Below are 18,611 nucleotides of genomic sequence, written 5' to 3' on the forward strand. Positions count from 1 at the left end.
ATTTCATCATTTTTTCCCTTATACATATAATAATTAATCATTTTCATATGTATATTATTTAATTTACTCGTATAATTGTCAAAATCCTATGAACACATAAGAGAATACAATATGAGAGGTCGGCGCAACCATAATATAGTAGTTGATGACGAGGTGTTTGGCAACTTGACACAATCCATTAAAGTCTTTATATTAATTATATGAAAGGGACAATATCATATGCGTCACTAAATTGATGACGAGGTGTTTGGCAACTTGATACAATTCTTTAAAGTCTTTATATCAAAAATTATATGATAGGGACAATATCATATGCGTCACTAAATTGATGACGAGGTGTTTGGCAACTTGACACAATTCATTAGAGTCTGTATATTAATTATATGATAGGGACAATATCATATGCGTCACTAAATTGATGACGAGGTGTTTGGCAACTTGATACAATTCTTTAAAGTCTTTATATCAAAAATTATATAATAAGGACAATATCATATGCGTCACTAAATTGATGACGAGGTGTTTGGCAACTTGACACAATCCATTAAAGTCTTTATATTAATTATATGATAGGGACAATATCATATGCGTCACTAAATTGATGACGAGGTGTTTGGCAACTTGATACAATTCTTTAAAGTCTATATATCAAAAATTATATGATAGGGACAATATCATATGCGTCACTAAATTGATGACGAGGTGTTTGGCAACTTGACACAATTCATTAAAGTCTGTATATTAATTATATGATAGGGACAATATCATATGCGTCACTAAATTGATGACGAGGTGTTTGGCAACTTGATACAATTCTTTAAAGTCTTTATATCAAAAATTATATGATAAGGACAATATCATATGCGTCACTAAATTGATGACGAGGTGTTTGGCAACTTGACACAATCCATTAAAGTCTTTATATTAATTATATGATAGGGACAATATCATATGCGTCACTAAATTGATGACGAGGTGTTTGGCAACTTGATACAATTCTTTAAAGTCTTTATATCAAAAATTATATGATAAGGACAATATCATATGCGTCACTAAATTGATGACGAGGTGTTTGGCAACTTGACACAATTCATTAAAGTCTTTATATTAATTATATGATAGGGACAATATCATATGCGTCACTAAATTGATGACGAGGTGTTTGGCAACTTGACACAATCCATTAAAGTCTTTATATTAATTATATGATAGGGACAATATCATATGCGTCACTAAATTGATGACGAGGTGTTTGGCAACTTGATTCAATTCTTTAAAGTCTTTATATCAAAAATTATATGATAAGGACAATATCATATGCGTCACTAAATTGATGACGAGGTGTTTGGCAACTTGACACAATTCATTAAAGTCTGTATATTAATTATATGATAGGGACAATATCATATGCGTCACTAAATTGATGACGAGGTGTTTGGCAACTTGATACAATTCTTTAAAGTCTTTATATCAAAAATTATATGATAGGGACAATATCATATGCGTCACTAAATTGATGACGAGGTGTTTGGCAACTTGACACAATTCATTAAAGTCTTTATATTAATTATATGATAGGGACAATATCATATGCGTCACTAAATTGATGACGAGGTGTTTGGCAACTTGACACAATCCATTAAAGTCTTTATATTAATTATATGATAGGGACAATATCATATGCGTCACTAAATTGATGACGAGGTGTTTGGCTACAGGAAAAAATCATTTATTTATCGAATCATCAAGCAAAGGATAAGCTTCAGTGGATCGCAGTATGGCAGCTGCTCAACCACTTACAACACCTTGCCTGTTACAAAAGTCGTTTACAATTGATTCTAGGCTTTGTCATTGTATTAAATAATGCTTTTATATGTAACTAGCGCGGCATCAGGTGATCGAAGATCCTCCTAATTTACTATGTTACAAATTACATTGGCATCACATCCATTGTCGTTTATAAAATAAATTATAAACTTTAAATGGTTTAGAAGCCATACAATGCAAATTGCCCCTTATTTATCATTGCAGTCCAGCACGGATACGACCTTAGAGGCGTTCAGGCATAATCCAACGGACGTAGCGTCATACCACTGTTCGCTCGAACAAGTATTGTGCCATTGGTCCGTACCTGCGGTTCCTCTCGTACTACGCAGGAATGCTGTCGCAACAACGTTTTGTCATTAGTAGGGTAAAACTAACCTGTCTCACGACGGTCTAAACCCAGCTCACGTTCCCTTGCATGGGTGAACAATCCAACGCTTGGTGAATTTTGCTTCACAATGATAGGAAGAGCCGACATCGAAGGATCAAAAAGCGACGTCGCTATGAACGCTTGGCCGCCACAAGCCAGTTATCCCTATGGTAACTTTTCTGACACCTCTTGTTAAAAACTCTTTAAACCAAAAGGATCGATAGGCCGAGCTTTTGCTGTCCCTGTGTGTACTGAACACCGAGATCAAGTCAGCATTTGCCCTTTTGCTCTATGTGTGGTTTCTGTCCGCACTGAGCTGGCCTTGGGACACCTCCGTTATTATTTGAGAGATGTACCGCCCCAGTCAAACTCCCTACCTGGCAATGTCCTTGAATTGGATCATACCTGAGTAATTGGAGTTATACCAAATTTTCAAATCAAAAATACATAAATGCATCGTTTTATTAAAGAATTTGTTTGCGATTATATAACAAACTCGTGATACTTTGATCAAGAAGCTTGCATCAAAACCCAATACCATAAGATATAATAAATATATCCGTATAATGGCTAGGAAATGATACACGTTCCATTTAATCAAGTAAGTAAGGAAACAATAAGAGTAGTGGTATTTCATTGACGATACCAAACCGAGGTCTAATATCTCCCACTTATTCTACACCTCTTATGTCTCCTTACACTGCCAGATTAGAGTCAAGCTCAAAAGGGTCTTCTTTCCCCGCTAATTATTCCAAGCCCGTTCCCTTGGCTGTGGTTTCGCTAGATAGTAGATAGGGACAGTAGGAATCTCGTTAATCCATTCATGCGCGTCACTAATTAGATCAGTCGCGATCGAACACTCGACGAGTGCAGACGTGCCTGCGGATCGACAGCAAATTGTTAGCAAATTGTTAGCAAATTGTTCACAGTTGTAAGTCCCGTTACTTGTGCCCAGCCACTTCGCGTCGCGTGATCTTGTCGCGCGTTTTGATTGGCCCAGCCAACGTACCTAACGGTAGTTCGCACTAACACCATCGCACACCCGAGTGTGCGTGTTATCAGCGCAAAAAACCCAGTGCTCGAAGCAGCGGTATAATTGCAAAGCAGCAGCCACGTGCTGCCTGGCTCACCGGCTTACGGTGCCCAGCTTCCCCCCCCCCCCCCCCTCCTCACTCCTTATCAACTTTGGAGAAGATGGACTGGCAGGCCCCCCCGCGCACCCACAAGCTTGGAACAACACCACGCAAAAAGGCTCTGAGAACACGCAAGAGCAGCTCCAGCAGCGAGGGAAGCACCTCGCATACAGAGCCGGGCGAGATAAAGCGAAAACCGGCAAAGAAAGCACAGGGAGAGGAGCTGGAAGATAAGCCAAGCACTAGCGCAGCTCTGCGCAAGAAGCTCGCCAACAACGCCTTCGCTTTACTCTCGACCGAAGAAGACGAGTACGACCAAGAGAGCTCTGATGACGAACCCGGACCTAAAGACGATTCCAAGCCCAAGACCCCCGAGAAACCAAAGCCCACCCCGAAGACCATCAAGCCACCTCCGATTTTTATCCCCGATGTGACCAACATCTCGGCACTCGTCAAGATGATCACGACTCTTGTAGGCCCGAAGAACAATTTTACCTACAAGACCGTGAATGGCAACAACGTACGTGTCATGATGCCGGACAAAGAGTCCTATACAGCTCTGCGTCTCCAACTTGTGGCCCAAAACAAGAGGCATCGGACTTTCCAGCCGAAAGATGAACGTGCATACAAGGTTGTCATCAAAGGACTCCACCACTCCACCGATCGTGAGGAAATCATTGAAGACCTTCGCAGACAAGGGCACGCTGTTAGAGATCTGCACAATCCCATTGGCAGAAGAACTAAAGAACCGCTGGGAATATTCTTCGCCAACCTGGAGCCTTCCAGCAACAACAAAGACGTCTACCAAGTCAAGCGGATCTGCAGGTCGGTAGTAACCATTGAACCGCCGCAGAAGTTCAACGACGTGCCTCAATGCTTCAGGTGCCAAGGATTCGGTCATACACAGCGTTACTGCTTCCTGGAATACCGATGTGTAAAGTGTGGAGGCCCTCACGAATCGAGGGCATGTGAGAAGAGGGAGGACGACAAAGCGTGCTGCTTCCACTGCCAGGCGGACCATCCTGCGTCTTTCAAGGGATGCCCTGCATACAAAAGGGCCAAAGCACTCGCTGCTCCGAAAACAAGGCCCGTCGCTAATGCTAACAAGGCGCCGCCCGTGGCATCACCAAACGTCACCTCTGGCAGGAGCTACCGAGACGCCCTCAACGGAGTGCACGCAGCACCGCAGAATCCCACAACCCCAGTCCAAACCCAAACAGAAACCCCACACTCCGGTCAGATAGAAGCGATGTTCGCTCGCATGGAAGGAATGATGGAAAGGATGATGGAGCGCATGTTCACCCAGATGACACAGCTGGTGGCCACCATTCTCAACAGCAAGTCATGCAACTAAAGCTCCACCTAGTCGTCTGGAATGCGAACGGCCTGCAGAACAGCAAGGCCATAGTCGAGCACCATCTGAAGACCCACCAGATCGATATCCTACTCGTAGCCGAAACCCACTTCTCCCCCAGATCCCACTTTAATATCAGCGGATATGACCTCATCCATGCAGACCATCCTTCTGGCAGAGCACGCGGTGGAGCAGCCATCCTCATCAGGAGCGGTATTCAATACCTAGAGCTGCCCGCGTTTCAGCAAGACTGGGCACAATGTCCTGTCATCAGGATTGTCAGCCCGCAAGGAGATTTAGACATTGGAGCGGTCTACTTTCCCCCCAGATACCGCATAACAGCATCTCACCTCAGTGAGTTCTTCGAGCATTTTGGGCCCCGCTTCATAGCAGCTGGAGATTATAACGCCAAACATTCTTGGTGGGGATCGCGCGCCAACAACCCCAAAGGGAAAACTCTGTTTGGGTACCTGCAACGCCACCGACTGGACTGCCACTCCACTGGCGAGCCCACTCACTGGCCAACGAATCCCCTCAAGACTCCAGACCTACTGGACTTTGCTGTGTCGAAAGGCATAGGGCATGCGAAGATCAGCTGCACAACAAATGCTGATCTCCTGTCAGACCACTGTGCAATAAACGTGCTAATCAACACGCCAGTCCTCAGGAAAACCCCGCTCAGAAGGCTCACTGGAAAATATACCGACGCCGCCAAGTTCGCGTCCTGGATGCTCTCCACCGTCAATCCGAACCCCATCCTCAACACACCCAGGAACATTGATGAAGCTATCGGGAATCTCACCAGGCAGATGCAAAACGCTGCGGAATTCGCAAGCCCACCGCCACCAAAGACTGCGAGAACACCTAGCAGGGACCTCCACCTCTGGTCCCCGGAAATTGCGGCACTCGTGACTGAGAAGAGGCGTCTCAGGAGAGTTTGGTTCTTGACGCGCAATCCAAGAGACAAAACAGCGCTCAATCACGCCACAAAGGAGTTGAAGGACAAGATCTCCAGCCTACGCCAGGACTCCTTCCTCAGATTCCTCGAGGAACTCTCTCCCGGGGACCCAGACCACAATCTGTGGAACGTCACCCGCCACATTAAACGACCAGCCAAAAAGGTTTCCGCAGTGCGCAAAGCAGATGGATCCTGGTGCCTTTCGGATGCTGAAAGAGCAGAAGCTTTCGCCGAACACCTTTACAACGCCTTCTCTCCGTTCGACTGCTGCACTGCCGAAGAACATGCTGAAACAGCCCGGTTTCTCAATAGCCCAAGCTCTCCCGGTCCCCCGTTGGAACCAGTCGACCCTGAGGAAGTTGCGCAGGAGATTGCTCTACTGAAGAACAACAAATCTCCAGGCCTGGATCGTATAGATGCGGCGGCCCTAAAAATGCTCCCATCCCGCTGCACACAAATGCTGGCCAGCATTTACAACAGCTGCTTCCGGCTAGGGTACTTCCCGGAAGAGTGGAAAAGAGCAGAGGTTATTGTCCTCCTCAAGCCTGGTAAGCCTGAAGCCAATCTCGCCTCCTATCGTCCGATTAGTTTGCTGGCAATCCTCTCCAAAATACTCGAAAGAGTATTTTTGCGCAGAGTATTGCCAGTACTGGATGAGGCTGGTTTGATCCCCGATCACCAGTTTGGCTTCAGGCGCTCCCACGGAACACCAGAGCAATGCCACCGGCTAGTCGAACGGATCCTCGAGGCATTCGAGCAAAAGAAATACTGCTGCGCTGTAATGCTCGACGTGAAGCAGGCATTCGACAGAGTTTGGCATCCTGGACTCCTCCATAAACTCAAATCCTACCTCCCAAGCCCCCATTTTACCCTCCTCAAATCCTACACTGAGGGAAGAGCATTCCAAGTCAGATGCGGAAGTGCAATAAGCCTACCCAGACTGATCAGAGCTGGAGTTCCGCAAGGCAGTGTGCTCGGACCAATACTGTACACCCTTTACACCGCAGACCTTCCCATAATCCCCTCCAGGAACCTAACTATAGCGACTTATGCAGATGACACGGCTTTCCTCGCCTCCTCATCCGACCCACGAGAAGCCTCCGAAACAATCCAAAGGCAAATGGACGCGCTACATCCCTGGCTCAGCAGGTGGAACATCGTAGTGAACGCGGAAAAATCTACCCAAACAACATTTGCACTAAGGAGAGGAGACTGCCCACCGGTCACGCTAAACGGAGTCATCATTCCCAACGCACCCGCACCCAAGTACCTAGGACTTACCCTGGACCGCAGGCTCACTTGGCGTCCCCACATCGTCAGCAAACGCATACAGGCCGATGCGCGTCTGAGGCAGATGCATTGGCTTATTGGGAGAGGGTCCAAGCTAAGGCAGAACCACAAAATCCTGGTGTACAAGGCAATTCTCAAGCCCATCTGGACCTACGGGATACAGCTATGGGGCACGGCAAGCCACACGAATCGCCTGCGTATACAGCGGTTCCAGAATAGGTGCTTGAGAATTGCCTGTAATGCGCATCCCTACCACGAGAATGTCGCCATACATAGGGAACTTGGAATCCCACAAGTCGCTGATGAAATCTCCAGGCTCAGCGAGAGATACCTGAAAAGGCTCGAAAACCACCCTAACCACCTCGCCACCAACCTGTTAGACAATAGCCAAACAAGCAGACGTCTCATGAGGAGACACCCTCTCGATCTTCCACAACAATAGACAACACATATAAAACCCGCCACAAATACATGTACAATAGTATCCCTTAAGCTAATGTTCCCCCGCAAAACCATTTAATTATTGTCCACTAGGACAGATTTTAAATAAATAAACGCACGCTAAAGAAAAAAAAAAAAAAAAAAAAAAAAAAAACTAATTAGATGACGAGGCATTTGGCTACCTTAAGAGAGTCATAGTTACTCCCGCCGTTGACCCGCGCTTACTTGAATTTCTTCACTTTGACATTCAGAGCACTGGGCAGAAATCACATTGTGTCAACACCCGCTAGGGCCATCACAATGCTTTGTTTTAATTAGACAGTCGGATTCCCCAAGTCCGTGCCAGTTCTGAATTGATTGTTAATTGATAATCGTTATAATTGATAAGAACTAATTGGTTTAACCCAAATAGTATTCTTAAAAATTTTAGCAAGAAAGTTCCACAATTGGCTACGTAACTAAACTATCCGGGGAACAAGTAACTAACATAAATGCTAGAAACTCTATTTACCCAGAACGAGCACATAAACCATGTTATTGTTTCCCAATCAAGCCCGACTATCTCAATCTTCAGAGCCAATCCTTATCCCGAAGTTACGGATCTAATTTGCCGACTTCCCTTACCTACATTATTCTATCGACTAGAGACTCTTCACCTTGGAGACCAGCTGCGGATATTGGTACGGCCTGTTGAGAAGTTTGCGTGTCCCCACCATAAATTTTCAAGGTCCGAGGAGAAAATATCGACACAACAGTATATGTCATGCTCTTCTAGCCCATCTACCATATCTCTCTGCGAAAGACTTCCATGGTAGTACGGCTATAAAACAGAAAAGAAAACTCTTCCGATATCTCTCGACGGCTTCTTTATGGTCGTTCCTGTTGCCAGGATGAGCACGAGGCCCATATTTAATAACAAACGGATACTCAACAGGTTACGGAATTGGAACCGTATTCCCTTTCGTTCAAAATTATTCAAGTGTATTATATTCGCTTTGTTTATATAGTTAGGCATTTTTGTTTTACTTGAAAATTTTCGGCTTTCGCCTTGAACTTAGGACCGACTAACTCGTGATCAACCACTGTTCACACGAAACCCTTCTCCACTTCAGTCCTCCAAGGTCTCATTCGATTATTTGCTACTACCACCAAGATCTGTACCAATGGCAGCTCCATGCAGGCTTACGCCAAACACTTCTACGCATACCATTGTACCTTCCTACTCACTAAAGTTTCAAAATTTATATCACAAGTAATATAAATCATCTACTTTAGCGGTAATGTATAGGTATACAACTTAAGCGCCATCCATTTTAAGGGCTAGTTGCTTCGGCAGGTGAGTTGTTACACACTCCTTAGCGGATTTCGACTTCCATGATCACCGTCCTGCTGTTTTAAGCAACCAACGCCTTTCATGGTATCTGCATGAGTTGTTAATTTGGGCACCGTAACATTACGTTTGGTTCATCCCACAGCGCCAGTTCTGCTTACCAAAAGTGGCCCACTGGGCACATTATATCATAACCTTGAACTTCATATCAAGAAAGTTAAGGTTCTTACCCATTTAAAGTTTGAGAATAGGTTAAGATCGTTTCGACCCTAAGGCCTCTAATCATTCGCTTTACCAGATAAGATTATTTTATATAATATTAAAATGCACCAGCTATCCTGAGGGAAACTTCGGAAGGAACCAGCTACTAGATGGTTCGATTGGTCTTTCGCCCCTATACTCAATTCTGACAATCGATTTGCACGTCAGAACTGTTTCGGTCTTCCATCAGGGTTTCCCCTGACTTCAACCTGATCAAGTATAGTTCACCATCTTTCGGGTCACAGCATATATGCTCAAGGTACGTTCCAGTTAGAGGCATAAATAATATAAATATACATTATACATAACTATATAGAACGCCCCGGGATTGTGTTAATTAGCTATAAATAGCTAAAAAACTAATCCCATTATTAGTCAAGTTAATTACGCTATTAGGTTTACATCCCAATAACTTGCACATATGTTAGACTCCTTGGTCCGTGTTTCAAGACGGGTCCCGAAGGTATCCTGAATCTTTCGCATTGTTAATCATACAAGAGCATATAATAAACACAAAAATCAATGATAATTATGCCATTATATAATTCCGAAAAATTAACGCTCTGTAATAATATAAATCTATCAGCACTTTATCAAATTAATAACATTTATTCTGTGTTAAAATGCAAGCAATTTAATTGGAATAAACTATAAGTTATATTTTATGATAAATTTGGGATATGCTAATAGATTACAATGTCCTTATATGGAAAAAATGCACATTATTCTTAATAATATTATTTAAATATTACAATTTTAATGATGAATTTTCCATAACGGATATTCAGGTTCATCGGGCTTAACCTCTAAGCAGTTTCACGTACTGTTTAACTCTCTATTCAGAGTTCTTTTCAACTTTCCCTCACGGTACTTGTTTACTATCGGTCTCATGGTTATATTTAGTTTTAGATGGAGTTTACCACCCACTTAGTGCTGCACTATCAAGCAACACGACTCTTTGGAAACATCATCTAGCAATCATTAACGTTATACGGGCCTGGCACCCTCTATGGGTAAATGGCCTCATTTAAGAAGGACTTAAATCATTAATTTCTCATACTAGAATATTGACGCTCCATACACTGCATCTCACATTTGCCATATAGACAAAGTGACTTAGTGCTGAACTGTTTTCTTTTCGCTCGCCGCTACTAAGAAAATCCTTGTTAGTTTCTTTTCCTCCCCTAATTAATATGCTTAAATTCAGGGGGTAGTCCCATATGAGTTGAGGTTGTATATATAACTATATTTTGCCATAAATTCTTTATATATAAATGATAAAACAATCAATTAAATTCGTTATAAATAGTTCCAATAGTTCTTGTAAGCAAAGTCATTTTTATCCATTTAACGAACCAACGAAGAATAATAACAAAACCAAGATTTTTCTTTTTCCGAATCATTAATAAGAGACAATTCTAGATGAAAAATATTTCAATTTTTTATGCTAGACATTTCTCAGTATTATTTGATTGAAAAAGAAAATATTTCTCTTCGTTTTTCACATTCAAATGTGAGATAATGTTTTTCATTTCTTTTTTAATATTATGAATAAAATCATTATTTAATCCAATAATATACCATATGCTTATAAAAAATTTATAAACAACTTAATTAGCATAGTCTTACAACCCTCAACCATATGTAGTCCAAGCAGCACTATAAAATTAATTAAAGTACATAACAGCATGGACTGCGATATGCGTTCAAAATGTCGATGTTCATGTGTCCTGCAGTTCACACGATGACGCACAGTTTGCTGCGTTCTTCATCGACCCATGAGCCGAGTGATCCACCGCTTAGAGTTTTATAATTCAATTTTATATAATGTCAATATTGTTTTTATTGAAAGAAATTAAAAATACACCATTTTACTGGCATATATCAATTCCTTCAATAAATTTATTTTTATACCTAAAATAAATGTTGCGAAATGTCTTAGTTTCATATAAGCATTATGTATCATAATAATCTGGTTATGGTTTGCTATTTTGGGTGACACATACTGCAAAATTTATATAAAACATTAACCTGATGGATGACAGGTACAAACATTGTATATTTTAGGTTGTTGCATTAGCCAACGTATGCTCATAACATAGATGAACAATACATATTCGCAACGCGTGTATATTATGGTCCATATACACACACACTTATTTTGATTACCACACATTCAAAATTATTTTTATTTTAATTCGACTTCTACTTTCGAATTTAGTTTAGTTTCTTCGATTTCCATTTTCGAGAATTTGTTTTTATAGGAAACGCCGTTGTTGTAGTAAGTACTGCCACAAATACGCACAGCAACATTAATAATGTTAAAGTCTTTTTATGAGGTTGCCAAGCCCCACATATAAAATAAAAGCCATCTTCATTTTATTTTGACTTTAACTTTTGATTCCGTGGAATCATTTTGTAATATTTTTATTTTGGTAAATTGTATTTATTTGTATTATAACAAATATTTATTAACGATAAGGATATTATACAATAATGATCCTTCCGCAGGTTCACCTACGGAAACCTTGTTACGACTTTTACTTCCTCTAAATAATCAAGTTCGGTCAACTTTTGCGAAACAACCGTAACACGCAAGGCGTCACAGTGATCACGTCCGGAGACCTCACTAAATAATTCAATCGGTAGTAGCGACGGGCGGTGTGTACAAAGGGCAGGGACGTAATCAATGCGAGTTAATGACTCACACTTACTGGGAATTCCAAGTTCATGTGAACAGTTTCAGTTCACAATCCCAAGCATGAAAGTGGTTCAGCGGTTTACCCGGACCTCTCGGTCTAGGAAATACACGTTGATACTTTCATTGTAGCGCGCGTGCAGCCCAGGACATCTAAGGGCATCACAGACCTGTTATTGCTCAATCTCATTATTGCTAGACGCAATTTGTCCATTTAAGAAGCTAGTGTCCTTATAATGGGACAAACCAACAGGTACGGCTCCACTTACATAAACACATTCAAACACAATAAACATTTTACTGCCACCATGAATGAAGGCTAACATAAGCTTCAGCACCATAATCCTGAAGATATCTATTTAATATATTTGAGTCTCGTTCGTTATCGGAATTAACCAGACAAATCACTCCACGAACTAAGAACGGCCATGCACCACCACCCATAGATTCGAGAAAGAGCTATCAATCTGTCTTACACACTTATGTTCGGACCTGGTAAGTTTTCCCGTGTTGAGTCAAATTAAGCCGCAGGCTCCACTCCTGGTGGTGCCCTTCCGTCAATTCCTTTAAGTTTCAGCTTTGCAACCATACTTCCCCCGGAGCCCAAAAGCTTTGGTTTCCCGGGAAGCGACTGAGAGAGCCATAAAAGTAGCTACACCCAATTGCTAGCTGGCATCGTTTATGGTTAGAACTAGGGCGGTATCTGATCGCCTTCGAACCTCTAACTTTCGTTCTTGATTAATGAAAACATCTTTGGCAAATGCTTTCGCTTAAGTTAGTCTTACGACGGTCCAAGAATTTCACCTCTCGCGTCGTAATACTAATGCCCCCAAACTGCTTCTATTAATCATTACCTCTTGATCTGAAAACCAATGAAAGCAGAACAGAGGTCTTATTTCATTATCCCATGCACAGAATATTCAGGCATTTGAAGCCTGCTTTAAGCACTCTAATTTGTTCAAAGTAATAGTACCGGCCCACAATAACACTCGTTTAAGAGCACTAGTGCAGGTTTTTAAATAGGAGGAACATATGAAAAAATACAAGTATTTAATCACATATAAGAACTCCACCGGTAATACGCTTACATACATAAAGGTATAGTACTAACCACAATTGTAAGTTGTACTACCCGTATGAAGCACAAGTTCAACTACGAACGTTTTAACCGCAACAACTTTAATATACGCTATTGGAGCTGGAATTACCGCGGCTGCTGGCACCAGACTTGCCCTCCAATTGGTCCTTGTTAAAGGATTTAAAGTGTACTCATTCCAATTACAGGGCCTCGGATATGAGTCCTGTATTGTTATTTTTCGTCACTACCTCCCCGAGCTGGGAGTGGGTAATTTACGCGCCTGCTGCCTTCCTTAGATGTGGTAGCCGTTTCTCAGGCTCCCTCTCCGGAATCGAACCCTGATTCCCCGTTACCCGTTGCAACCATGGTAGTCCTAGATACTACCATCAAAAGTTGATAGGGCAGACATTTGAAAGATCTGTCGTCGGTACAAGACCATACGATCTGCATGTTATCTAGAGTTCAACCAATATAACGATCTTGCGATCGCTTGGTTTTAGCCTAATAAAAGCACATGTCCCATAAGGTTCATGTTTTAATTGCATGTATTAGCTCTAGAATTACCACAGTTATCCAAGTAACTGTTAACGATCTAAGGAACCATAACTGATATAATGAGCCTTTTGCGGTTTCACTTTTAATTCGTGTGTACTTAGACATGCATGGCTTAATCTTTGAGACAAGCATATAACTACTGGCAGGATCAACCAGAATAATGTTTTTCCTTCATATTCCATTCATATTTTTTGAATCGAAATAAGCAATATAATAGATATATAGATTTTTCACTTTATATAATTCCATGATTTTTATTATATTGAATAAAATTCAATATTTCGCCTTTGGGTAAAATTTTAAATATATAAATATAAGTAAAAAATCTATTCGATTACGGCCATTTTTATATAGCATTCGTAATCCATATTTTCATTTTTAATTTATACTTGTTTTACCAATATAACAAGAATTTCATATAATTATTGTAATATATATGTTTCTATAATTTTATCTTTTTATATATACATATTTCATTATAAAATATCATTTTATTTCCAACATACATAATTATTGTATCCACACATGTACAATTTTTGTTTAACCAATATAAATATTAAGTTAAATCATTTGCATTTTGAAGATAAATTTAAAATTTATCTCTTTTCATATATCTCTCTGGTAATATATAACATAAAACCAAGCGCATATGATAATATTTCCACATTTAATATATAATTTTATATTTCTTTCATAAGAATCCATATTTGTATTATACCGTAACGATATAATAATCCAACTATACGGCAGGTAATAAATTAATATTTGCCTGCCTCCAAAAATTAACGATAATATATGGAAACGATTTGTTATTCTATATATAATAGAAACTTGACTTTTGTTTCAACGATATTATCTAAAAAGCGTATATTCCTATTATCCGCGGAGCCAAGTCCCGTGTTCTATAGAACTGAGAAACAAATTTGTACGGATAATAATATACTTTATTTTATGTAACCAATATAAACATAATCCGAAATAAATATTTCGAATAATGCGGGAGGTCGGCAACCACTGCCTACCTATAGTAGTTTTTGAACCCGCTGTCCTCAAAGCGGGTATTTTCAATTCCGTTTGCCACCCAACATACGGTCTATTCTCTTATATATTAAGAGATTATAGGAACATTTCATTTTTTTTCCATTATTCATATATAATATGATTATTTTTTTTTTTATACATATAATAAATATTAATTTTTATATGTTTATTATTTAATTTACTCATATAATTGCCAAATTCATATGAATACATAAGTTTTGAACAATATGAGAGGTCGGCAACCACTGCCTACCTATAGTAGTTTTTGAACCCTCTGTCGTAATTCCGGTCGTTTACACTACTATACCCTCTCACTATAATGGCTTTTCTCTATAATACTAAGAGAATATGGGAATATCTCAGCATTTTTTCCCATATACATATAATAATTAACCATTTTCATATGTATATTATTTAATTTAATCATATAATTGCCAAAATCATATGAATACATAAGTTTTGAACAATATGAGAGGTCGGCAACCACTGCCTACCTATAGTAGTTTTTGAACCCTCTGTCGTAATTCCGGTCGTTTACACTACTATACCCTCTCACTATAATGGATTTTCTCTATAATACTAAGAGAATGTGGGAATATTTCAGCATTTTTTCCCTTATACATATAATAATTAATCATTTTCATATGTATATTATTTAATTTACTCATACAATTGCCAAAATCATATGAATACATAAGTTTTGAACAATATGAGAGGTCGGCAACCACTGCCTACCTATAGTAGTTTTTGAACCCTCTGTCGTAATTCCGGTCGTTTACACTACTATACCCTCTCACTTAAATGGCTTTTCTCTATAATACTAAGAGAATATGGGAATATCTCAGCATTTTTTCCCATATACATATAATAATTAACCATTTTCATATGTATATTATTTAATTTAATCATATAATTGCCAAAATCATATGAATACATAAGTTTTGAACAATATGAGAGGTCGGCAACCACTGCCTACCTATAGTAGTTTTTGAACCCTCTGTCGTAATTCCGGTCGTTTACACTACTATACCCTCTCACTATAATGGATTTTCTCTATAATACTAAGAGAATGTGGGAATATTTCAGCATTTTTTCCCTTATACATATAATAATTAATCATTTTCATATGTATATTATTTAATTTACTCATACAATTGCCAAAATCATATGAATACATAAGTTTTGAACAATATGAGAGGTCGGCAACCACTGCCTACCTATAGTAGTTTTTGAACCCTCTGTCGTAATTCCGGTGGTTTACACTACTATACCCTCTCACTTAAATGGCTTTTCTCTATAATACTAAGAGAATATGGGAATATCTCTGCATTTTTTCCCATATACATATAATAATTAATCATTTTCGTATGTATATTATTTAATTTACTCATACAATTGCCAAAATCATATGAATACATAAGTTTTGAACAATATGAGAGGTCGGCAACCACTGCCTACCTATAGTAGTTTTTGAACCCTCTGTCGTAATTCCGGTCGTTTACACTACTATACCCTCTCACTTAAATGGCTTTTCTCTATAATACTAAGAGAATATGGGAATATCTCTGCATTTTTTCCCATATACATATAATAATTAACCATTTTCATATGTATATTATTTAATTTAATCATATAATTGCCAAAATCATATGAATACATAAGTTTTGAACAATATGAGAGGTCGGCAACCACTGCCTACCTATAGTAGTTTTTGAACCCTCTGTCGTAATTCCGGTCGTTTACACTACTATACCCTCTCACTATAATGGATTTTCTCTATAATACTAAGAGAATGTGGGAATATTTCAGCATTTTTTCCCTTATACATATAATAATTAATCATTTTCATATGTATATTATTTAATTTACTCATATAATTGCCAAATTCATATGAATACATAAGTTTTGAACAATATGAGAGGTCGGCAACCACTGCCTACCTATAGTAGTTTTTGAACCCTCTGTCGTAATTCCGGTCGTTTACACTACTATACCCTCTCACTATAATGGATTTTCTCTATAATACTAAGAGAATGTGGGAATATTTCAGCATTTTTTCCCTTATACATATAATAATTAATCATTTTCATATGTATATTATTTAATTTACTCATACAATTGCCAAAATCATATGAATACATAAGTTTTGAACAATATGAGAGGTCGGCAACCACTGCCTACCTATAGTAGTTTTTGAACCCTCTGTCGTAATTCCGGTCGTTTACACTACTATACCCTCTCACTTAAATGGCTTTTCTCTATAATACTAAGAGAATATGGGAATATCTTAGCATTTTTTCCCATATACATATAATAATTAACCATTTTCATATGTATATTTTTTAATTTACTCATATAATTGCCAAAATCATATAAATACATAAGTTTGAACAATATCAGAGGTCGGCAACGGTCTTTCCTCTATAATACTAAGATAATATGGGAATATTTCATCATTTTTTCCCTTATACATATAATAATTAATCATTTTCATATGTATATTATTTAATTTACTCGTATAATTGTCAAAATCCTATGAACACATAAGAGAATACAATATGAGAGGTCGGCGCAACCATAATATAGTAGTTGATGACGAGGTGTTTGGCAACTTGACACAATCCATTAAAGTCTTTATATTAATTATATGAAAGGGACAATATCATATGCGTCACTAAATTGATGACGAGGTGTTTGGCAACTTGATACAATTCTTTAAAGTCTTTATATCAAAAATTATATGATAGGGACAATATCATATGCGTCACTAAATTGATGACGAGGTGTTTGGCAACTTGACACAATTCATTAGAGTCTGTATATTAATTATATGATAGGGACAATATCATATGCGTCACTAAATTGATGACGAGGTGTTTGGCAACTTGATACAATTCTTTAAAGTCTTTATATCAAAAATTATATAATAAGGACAATATCATATGCGTCACTAAATTGATGACGAGGTGTTTGGCAACTTGACACAATCCATTAAAGTCTTTATATTAATTATATGATAGGGACAATATCATATGCGTCACTAAATGATGACGAGGTGTTTGGCAACTTGATACAATTCTTTAAAGTCTATATATCAAAATTATATGATAGGGACAATATCATATGCGTCACTAAATTGATGACGAGGTGTTTGGCAACTTGACACAATTCATTAAAGTCTGTATATTAATTATATGATAGGGACAATATCATATGCGTCACTAAATTGATGACGAGGTGTTTGGCAACTTGATACAATTCTTTAAAGTCTTTATATCAAAAATTATATGATAAGGACAATATCATATGCGTCACTAAATTGATGACGAGGTGTTTGGCAACTTGACACAATCCATTAAAGTCTTTATATTAATTATATGATAGGGACAATATCATATGCGTCACTAAATTGATGACGAGGTGTTTGGCAACTTGATACAATTCTTTAAAGTCTTTATATCAAAAATTATATGATAAGGACAATATCATATGCGTCACTAAATTGATGACGAGGTGTTTGGCAACTTGACACAATTCATTAAAGTCTTTATATTAATTATATGATAGGGACAATATCATATGCGTCACTAAATTGATGACGAGGTGTTTGGCAACTTGACACAATCCATTAAAGTCTTTATATTAATTATATGATAGGGACAATATCATATGCGTCACTAAATTGATGACGAGGTGTTTGGCAACTTGATTCAATTCTTTAAAGTCTTTATATCAAAAATTATATGATAAGGACAATATCATATGCGTCACTAAATTGATGACGAGGTGTTTGGCAACTTGACACAATTCATTAAAGTCTGTATATTAATTATATGATAGGGACAATATCATATGCGTCACTAAATTGATGACGAGGTGTTTGGCAACTTGATACAATTCTTTAAAGTCTTTATATAAAAATTATATGATAGGGACAATATCATATGCGTCACTAAATTGATGACGAGGTGTTTGGCAACTTGACACAATTCATTAAAGTCTTTATATTAATTATATGATAGGGACAATATCATATGCGTCACTAAATTGATGACGAGGTGTTTGGCAACTTGAACAATCCATTAAAGTCTTTATATTAATTATATGATAGGGACAATATCATATGCGTCACTAAATTGATGAGAGTCGCGATCGACACTCGACGAGGCAGACGTGCCTGCGGATCGACAGCAAATTGTTAGCAAATTGTTAGCAAATTGTTCACAGTTGTAAGTCCCGTTACTTGTGCCCAGCCACTTCGCGTCGCGTGATCTTGTC

At 38.6% G+C, this 18,611-nt stretch overlaps 2 non-coding genes and 1 pseudogene across 2 annotated transcripts; all 3 read right to left on the bottom strand.

Moving 5' to 3' along the window:
- Positions 1–1,736: 1,736 nt before the first annotated feature.
- Positions 1,737–10,195, bottom strand: LOC116802979 (annotated as a pseudogene).
- Positions 10,196–10,589: 394 nt separating this feature from the next.
- LOC116802976 lies at positions 10,590–10,768 on the bottom strand. Its single transcript, XR_004363286.1, has one exon. It is a non-coding gene; the product is annotated as a 5.8S ribosomal RNA (ribosomal RNA).
- Positions 10,769–11,455: 687 nt separating this feature from the next.
- Positions 11,456–13,451, bottom strand: LOC116802977. The gene has a single exon (XR_004363287.1). It is a non-coding gene; the product is annotated as a small subunit ribosomal RNA (ribosomal RNA).
- Positions 13,452–18,611: the final 5,160 nt, after the last annotated feature.

This window comes from Drosophila sechellia, unplaced genomic scaffold (genome assembly GCF_004382195.2).
Source record: "Drosophila sechellia strain sech25 unplaced genomic scaffold, ASM438219v1 U_262, whole genome shotgun sequence".
NCBI classification, from domain to species: domain Eukaryota; kingdom Metazoa; phylum Arthropoda; class Insecta; order Diptera; family Drosophilidae; genus Drosophila; species Drosophila sechellia.